Consider the following 9,532-nt stretch of genomic DNA (forward strand, 5'->3'; position numbering starts at 1 on the left):
ATCCTGGGTCTTCAGGATCACACCCTGGACCGAAGGCGGCGCTAAACCACTGAGCCACCGGGCTGCCCTTGTTTTCATTTTCTTTGGGTAAATACCCAGTAGTGGAATTACTGGATCACATGGCATTTGTTTGGGGGTTTTGTTTTGTCTTGCTTTTAAGTGGATTCCCTCACCCAGCTTGGAGCCCAACTCAGGGCTTGAACTCATGACCCTGAGATCAAGACCTGAGCTGAGATCAAGAGTCAGCCACTTAATACACCGAGCACCCAGGCACCTGGCATTTGTATTTTTAATTTGTTGAGGATCCTCTGTACTGTTTTTCACAGTGTTGTACCAGTTTACTTTCCCACCACCAGGGAATGAGGGCTCTTTTTTCTCCATTTCCTCACCAGCACTTGTTATTTCTTGTCTCTTTGATACTAGCTGTTCTGACTGGCGGGAGGTGGTATCTCATTTGTGCTGTTTTCATTTGCATTTCCCTCATGATTTAGTGTTATTGAACATCTTTTCACATGTCTGTTGGCCATTTGTACGTCTTCTCTGAAAAATGTCTGTTTAGGTCCTCTGCCCATTTTTCTTTTTTTTTTTTTTCTCTCTGCCCATTTTTCAATCGAATTTTGGCCTTTTTGGTGTCAAGTGTTTAAGTTTGGATATTATATATTTTGGATAGCAGTCCTTTATCAGATATATCATTTGCAGATGCCCTCTCTCATTCAGTATGTTGCCTTTTTGTTTTGTTGATGGTTCCCTTTGCTCTATAAAAGCTTTTATTTTGGTGTAGTCTCTAGTTTATTTTTGCTTTTGTTTCCCTTGCCTGAGGAGACATAGCCATAAATATGTTGCTGTGGCTGATATCCAAGAGATTACTGCCTCTATTTTCTTTTAGGAGTTCTCTGGGCTCAGGTCTCACATTTAAGTCTTTAAATCTATTTTGAGTTTGTTTTTGTGTATAGTGTAAGAAAATGGCCCAGTTTCATTCTTTTACATGTAGCTGTCCAGTTTTCCTCAACACCATTGATTGAAAAGGCTATCTTTTCCCTGTTATATATTCTTGCCTCTTTTGTTGTGGGTTAATTGACCCTGGAAGTGTGGGTTAGGATTTTCTTTATTTTTTTAAAGCTGTATCATATTCCACTATATGTATATATATCGCATTTTGTTTATTCACCTATTGATGTACATTTGGGTAGCTTCTAGCTCTTGACTATCATATGTAGATAGTACTGCTGTAACACGGATATATAAAAGCTCTTTAATACTCTGCTTTAAATTCTTATGGCTAATACCCAGAAATGATCATGACAAATATGTTTTTTAAAACTGCAGTTTTCAAAATAATCCCTTAAAATACTCTTAAAGTTTCTCTTTGATATTCATTCTTAACAGTGCATTCCAAAGGTTTAAGAGTTGTAAGTCAATAGGTGTAAGTCAATAGGTGGAAGTTAAAGGAGTCTGTGGTGACATTTTAAAATCCCATTAATGCCAAGTAGAAATAAAAATTAAAACTATTAAGTGGTATGAGGGTTGGTTCTGTTTTGCAAGTTTATTCTTGGTTTTTTGAAAGTTGATGCTGCCTAAGGGTAAATATAAATTCATGTGGGTCCATTAAAACAGACATTTCATAATGAAGTGGACTGCTGAAAAGTCAGGAGGAGTGGCATCAGAGGAACAAAAGTGACTTATGGTAGTAGTATAGAGTTTGATATCTCCCCTGATGGAAAATTATTTTGACCACCTTTGCAGAGAGATCTTAAAATGATTTTGGCCTTCAGAGAAAGAATGGAGCTCAAGGATGTCAGAATGAACTCCCATTACTCTCTCATTTCCATTTTAGCTCACGTTCTTGAACCACCTTGACTTCAACTCCTTGGTTAGATTATGGTCAGGTAGACGAACAGATTCGATAAGTACATGTTTCCTTTCCAATGGGCCAGTGCTAGGAAAAGTCTTGAGATTGTTAAAATTTGAACAGCAGAGGAGAAATGGAAGAAGGATTAGATGATTCTGAGGTGAGAGAACTTGTTCCTAATTGGGGCTTGGACTACAGAATGCTGCAATTCGCTGTTATTGATTTGTGATTTCATTTGAGAGTAGAAACTCTAGTGCTTGCTTCGGCAGCACATCTACTAGAGTTGGAGAAGAGAAACTAGTTTTGGGGGAAATGGATGTTTCATGACTTTCAAATATTGTCATTTGAGTAAAATTGTTAAGTCACTGTAATCACAATATCATAGTAGTGAAGGAAATCTGCTTTTAACAAATTGCTGAAAAAAATGTTAAATGGCATCTGTTTTAGGAATTAATAAATGGTCAATGAGAAGAATGGGAGATGTAGGGGGAAAAGCAGTATCATGCAATCTGATATATTTTAATGAAAGAAACATGACTGAAATAAAATTTAAATTAACTATTTTATACCAGTATGAACACCGATTCAAGCTACGTTGAATAAAAGAGATTGAAATGTGAGATGTATTGGAATGGTTCCTTTAGCCAACATCTTTGTGTGCCTACCACGTGATAGCCATGGTTCTAGGCTCTAAGACAAAAAAGTGCCTTTTTTCATGGAGCATATATTCTAAATGGGAGGAAGACATAAATAACATATTAGCTAGTGGTATGTGTTATAAGGAAAATCAGGGGAAGGGGTCCTATTTTAGGTAGAACAGAGAGAGGTCTTCTGTGTTATGATGAAATGGGAACAGATTCCTGAGGGAAGTGGGGGAGGAAGCTGACCACGTGATGTCTGGCACACGGGTGTTTCAGGCAGAAGAAACAGCAAGTGCACAGAACCCAAGGTAGGAGTGTGAGCACGCATTTGCCTTATCTCAGGTCAGCAAAGGAAAGGGACTGACTGGGGTGGTGGGGAGAACGGTGTGGGGACAGCAAGAGGCAGAGAGAGGAAGAAGATAGGACTAGAGAGTCAGAGACTTGGTCTATATAAAAATTATGTTTCAAAAAAAAAAATTTGTTTCACCATGATTTCCTCTAGGGGCTTGTAGGTCCTGGTGAGTGAAGATCTCTACTCTGTATTTGAAGGATTCGGAGTAGAAAGAGGCATCATATGACCTGATTTATAAGTGAGATGAGAAACCATTCACTGGCTGCCATGTGGTAAAGAGGGCAGGAGGGATACAGGGAGACAAATTAGGAGGCTGTTAGAATAATCCAAGCAAGACATGATGGAGCCTGGCCCTGTGCAAGTCAGTGGAGATGGGGACAGGTGGTTAGAGTCTGTACATCTAGCATATTGACTTTATTCTCTTAAAATAGTTTTCACCACAGGAAACAAACTTCTGATCCTCACATCTCACAGATCTTTGCCAGAGAAGGATCGTCTTATTCTAATTTGGCAGATCCCAGGGGAGGACCTGTTATGCCTTGGCCCCTGACAGAAGGAGGAGTGGCAGGGAGCACAGACATGGCCAAGCAAGGATGGGTCCTGTTTACTGAGATGTGGGATTCTGGAGAAGAGAGATTTATTTTCAACTATGCACGCATCATTTTTGGTGCCTTTATGCCAGGAACACTAATATAACCTATTGACAGGCAACCTTACAAATTTATAACCTTACAAATATAACTGCCTCATGAATATTTTGACTTTTTCCTATTCCATGCTGTCATTTGGCAAGAATTTTACACTTTCTACATAGTGGAGAATCTTGGGTTGCTTAAACGTTACATAAGGGAGTAATGGTCCCTATTCTTTCCTTATATTTTAATTTTTCTTGTTTTCCTTTTCCCAGCTTGTTGTCCTGCAATTTTCAAACATGTAGAAAAGTTGAAAAAGTAGTGGAAAATGTTACTTCCTGAATGTTCACACAAGCTGTAAAACTTGAAGTGTGTTTTGGCGATTGAGGTTTGTCCTTTTGTGACTCAGTGTAATGTGATGTGAATTGCTCCTGCACAGGGCACCCAGTTTGAAAATAGGAAAGGAAGAGACCAGCCTCTTTCCTCTTCTATTTGCATAAGAACCAAACTGGAAACTTATTCCTACTCTAGGTAGGGAGAAGTATGAAGAAGAAAAACATGACTACTTTTGGAAAGAAATTGCCTTATTTTACTGCATCTTAAGAAAAAAAAAATACCTTCAGCTCTACTCAAATCCTAACTTTTGAAGGACGTGCAAAGGAATTTTGCTTTCCCTCCACAGATGATTTTTAAATGGGCTGCTGCCTTATAAATACGTCCTTCAGGTAACATCAGCTGTAGAGAAGATGAAATGTACTTCAGAATAGTTTGAACATTGCTTCCATTTTAGAATAGTGCAATGTGCACATCCACAGATACTGAAAGTGTGTAAGGGACCAGTGCTAGCACACTTCGGTCCCGCCCTGTGGTTTTGGTCATCTCATCAACTCCATAACTACAATCATAATGATGATGATGGCAAATACATTTAGCAATGCCTGTGTCTCCAGCACTGTTCTATGTACTTTATGTTAACTAATTAATTCCTCACATGATCCTATGAAGGACGTATTGCATTATTGTCCCCATTTTGCCAATGAAACTGAGTCACAGAAAGGTTGTCCAAAGCTGCACAGCTAGTAAGTGGCACTTTCAAACGTAGGCAACTGGCTCCAAAGTCCCACTCAAGCAGTCCACACTCTATTGCTTCTCCAGGAATTAATTGTGTTAAATGAGCATGTAGAACTGTAGAGGACCCACAGAAATGAAAGACATGGCTCTAACCCTCAAGAAGAAAATACTGCAATAAATTTTAAAATGGAGAAAGCAAGGTGGGTGGAAATCCTCAACAACCGTCTTGAATTTTCATTAGTGGAGCAACATGACGTGAATAATTTTGCCTTTATTTGAGCCAAGGAAATGCGGTTTCATGGGTGTTATGTGTTGTGTGTGCTCGAAAACAAGATGGAAGCTTATTAGCTCACCTAACAGTCCAGACAGAAACAGTCCAGAGCACGCCCACATTTTCCATATCTGAGTTCAACTTGACTAACCCAATCCTCCTGTCCTATCACCAGGCAGTGGTTAGGAGCAGATAGTAGAAGGGGAGGACCAGCCCATTAATTTTTTTTTCCACAATAACAAAGTACATTTTATTCTCCTTAATCTATGAATGATTGCAGTGTTTATCAGAGCATGGTCCATGGACCACCGACATTAGAATGACCCGAGGCACCATCAGACGTGCTAACTCCTGGACCCCAGCCCAGACTGATGATTTTGACCTTAGGAGTGAGAAATCTGTAGAAGGAAGCCCAGTTTTAAAGTTGGTGGGATTTTTTATTTTTTATTTTTTATTTTTTTATTTATTTTTTGCCTCCACATCGAACATTCCCAGGTCTGCGTGAATGGTCAATTATGAAACAAGGTGGACTAGAAAGAGTAAGTTTGGGGCTGGGCTGTGGGCCAAGCTAGACCACCCCAGATATTGGAGCCCTGCCTTCTTCTCTGCCAGCAGCTCTTTGCTGAAGCACTTCTCTTTGATTCCCATGTATGCACCCAGAGAAACAGCGTCATCGTCATGGTCAGGTAGTGCCACCGCACATGGATGGGACATACAACCAGAGAATACCTATGGGCTAGACGTCGGGTGAGCTCTAAGTGAAGAGTCTTAATGGAGCATTCAGCAAAGTTTTAGGCCGGGATGGCAGTCAATACTTCAGTCCGTATGTACAGCACCAAAAAACAAAACAACAAGTGAGTCTGGAAAAAATTAGGCAGGAATAAACTTGGAAGACATGAGCCTTCCTAAAATCACACTGAGTGTGTGGCCTGAACAGTTTCAGATGGTCCTGCCAACTCTGGCTCCCAGAGCTGAAAGTACACCTGTGTCTGCTTGTAAACCATTCAATTACGCCAGATGATCACATGCTTTTAGTCTTTTACATGCCATACCTCAAACATTCTGGTCACCTCACTGGCCATGTGATAAAGCCACTGAGCTTCCATATTGGAACCGGTAAATTTAATTTGTGGATGAAATTCCCCAAATCAATTTCAGTTGCTGTCACTTCTGGGAGATTTGGGGGACTCAGAACTGATGATGATGTGTGGAAAACGTTCCTGTAAATTGCTAGGCAGAGAATTCACACTAAGGTCTCCTTGCCCTTCAGGTCCCACTGGATTTTCATGAATATCCTGCCAGTGGTTCAGGTGAAATTGAAGTGGGGGCTGAGCATTTCTCTTTGTCTTGATGACCTTCTCAAGTCCTCTTTCTCCTAGCCCTTGGTCTGAAAGCCCCAAAGTTCCACCACATGCTTTATAAGGGCAGTGCCTTTCCAGGCAGTGGTTTATTCCCTCCAAGGCCCTTTTGGTAAGACTTGGTCTCACTGTGCACCACGAACCTCTGTCGACAAAGTGGCTTCCTGTATTTGCAAAGCATTTCCAACCAGCCATGTTCTCACACTAGATGACAAATGATTCTCTGCTTTGCTGATTTGGTAATTCGGGAGTCCCCGTCTGGCCCTGCTCAAGTCCAATAAAAAGAAAACCAGACAAACTCTCAGATGTTTTTGTTTTTTAATTAAGGAGACATTTAAAAATATTCTTATCTGTTACCGACCAGTTGGTGCTTCTGTTTCTGGTTACTGTAAGGGGAGGAAGGCTCAGTGCCTGCTAGTCAGTGAGTGAATATAACCTCTTAATAACACATCACCAAGAGAAAGTGCCTGGCTTATCATGCTTCTCCAATTAAAGCTTTGACAGACACTGTCACAGCCGTGAAGCATAATAAGGAGATTGCATGATGTGGAAAAATGCTTTATTTCACCAAGAGCAGTATCCCGGATCTCTGAGTGATCATGTAAAGCTATAGGGTGGGCTGTGCTCCAAAGGAAAGACAAATCAGTGGTGTAAGGTCTTTCAGTTGCTCATTGAGCCCTCCAAGACCTCCCTCCCACAGTGTGGCTGCCTGATGGAGTCAGAGCTGTTGGAGGCTCATAAATACTGTTGGAGGCAAAGGCATTGGTAGGGCTCTTTGCCCTCTCCTCTGACAAGCCATGAGAGCTACAGCCTCACCAAAGCAAAAAGGAAAATCAATCTCCTATTCTTTCTTGGATAAAACTAAAAGGCATCCCAAGACCCTTGCCCTCATGTATGGGGAAAAGCTGCCAAATCTAGTGGTATAGGAACATTTTGAGGGAGGAAGTTTCTATCTGTACATCTCAGGCAGTCTTGGGAGAGCAGAATTCTCTCACAAATGCTAATGGGCTCAAATCCCCACCCCTTACTTGAATCAGTGGCGCTAGGATACAACAGCAGATGATAGGAGCTTCTCTGGCTCCTGTTTGATACCAGCAAGTGGCAGAGGTGTGAGGCTACGTGAGAAGCACACAAATCATCTTTGAAAGAGGCAGTTTGTTGGAGGGGGTGAGAGGAGCAGCCCCAATTGGTACACAGTCTTGTAACTGTGGTGATTTCCATGAAGAACAGATAATCCACTCATATATGCCACTCTGTTTCCGTTGGCCTGAAATTCAGACTAGCCTGCTGTGAGAATGTCCAGCAAATGACTGGTCCAGGAAGAACTAGCCTCATTGAATGATATAGTTTAAAAAGAATGAATACACAATCTACATGAACAAATTACAAGAAAAGCATGAGAAAAAAAATGAAAAGATGATAGGAAGCAGGCACCAGAAAAACATGGCCATAATGTAGATGAAAAGTATGACTATATCACCATAAATTTGAAAGATGTTACAAGTTGGTCTAAGAACACAAAGGAGAAATAAGAGCCTCAGAGAAGAAACAGCCATCATCATCATCATCATCATCATCATCACCATCATCCCCTTTTGCTAATTCATAAACAGACCCTAAAATGGTTTGAATTGCTTTTTATGGATTCACTCGTCAATTCTTACAATAGCACTAGAAGGTAAATGCTCTTATTTTACTCAAAGTGCCAAAAGTCAAGTAACTTAATCAGATTTACATTCAGCTAAGTGATATCAAACTCTGACTTCAGAGCTCTCACGTACTTACACTGCATGGCCCAGCAGCTGGGAGAGGCCAGGAAGGAGACAAAGAGAAATGAAACCCACACTGGAATCAACCCAAGAAGGAATAAGCACTGGAGAAGGGCAAGGACACGGGAGAAAGGACTGGAAAGCAAGCAAAACGAATTGAAAATGAAGAAGACTGTGACAAGGCTAACGTGAAAATAATAGATAGGGATGTCAGTCAGATGAGATCCATAAATCATATCCCTGTAGAATAGAGCCAGGCGAGTAGAGAAAAATAAATAACTTGAAGATATTATTCAACAGTATTGCCAGAAATGAAAAAGATGATTTTCTACTATGGAAAGGCATGCCATGTCCCAGAAAAATTGATATACTAGGCATCAAGCCCTAGTAAAGTAACGAAAACTTCAAAGATAATGAAAGAATCCTGTGAGGACTCTAGCCAAAAGGAAAAGTTGCTTATACAGGGAACAACATCAGGCTGATACTAAGCTGCTCCAGAGAAACAACCGTTTCTCTGATATGTAGATTTACATTAGAAGAATTTTATTTTTTCAAATTTTATTACTTCAAATTATAGAAAGTGTGAGAAATCCAAGAATTTTATACCCAGCAAACATGTCGATCAAGTATGAAAGCAGAAGACAAACATTTTCAAATAGATAAGACAAGCAGCTCTGTTGACCACTTTTTGAAGAAATTACAGGAAGGCAAATTTCCCTAGCCAAGAGATCAGTGGAAAAACCTTGGCTAGAGGAATGGTGGTAAGCAGTGAATCTTTATAACTGTATAAGTAAGAATTAAGACATCTGTGGAGGGATCCCTGGGTGGCGCAGCGGTTTGGCGCCTGCCTTTGGCCCAGGGCATGATCCTGGAGACCCAGGATCGAATCCCACATCAGGCTCCCGGTGCATGGAGCCTGCTTCTCCCTCTGCCTATGTCTCTGCCTCTCTCTCTCTCTCTCTCTCTCTCTCTCTCTCTCTCTTTCTCTCTGACTATCATAAATAAATAAAATTTAAAAAAAAAGACATCTGTGGAAATTATGGTTGAAATAAGGAATGTAAGCATCATACAGAATTTCAATCTAGAAGGTTCTGCAAGGGAAAAGGAAAGCAAATCTACATTGATTTCCCAAAATTTTAGAGCCGGAGGGCAGGTGATACTTTTTATAGCAGGAAAGTGACAATAGCATAAATATATTTAATTGTAGATGACTAGACAAAACTATTGGGTAATTTCCAAGATACATTGTCAAGTAGAGAGAAAGCAGGTCAGAACAACATTACAGTATTAATACTGTATAAAGGGCAGAGAAGATTGTGTGTGTGCGTGTGTGTGCACACATTCTTGCTTATAGACGCATGGATTACCTCTTAAAGAATATGCACAAACTTGTTAATAATGCTTACTTCCAGGGTGGGGATCTGCTTGCTTACATGGGTAAGAGGAAGACCTACTTTTCACTCTCCAGAATTTCATACCAGGTGTTTACACTAACCAATCGATATGTTATTTTAAACCTGGGCTTTGTTATATTTTCCTGAGCCTCAAGTTCACACCACTTTGTCCTTGAACTATTTTTTTGGGGGGGT

This window comes from Vulpes lagopus, chromosome 8, assembly GCF_018345385.1.
Source record: "Vulpes lagopus strain Blue_001 chromosome 8, ASM1834538v1, whole genome shotgun sequence".
In the NCBI taxonomy this organism is placed as follows: Eukaryota; Metazoa; Chordata; class Mammalia; order Carnivora; family Canidae; genus Vulpes; species Vulpes lagopus.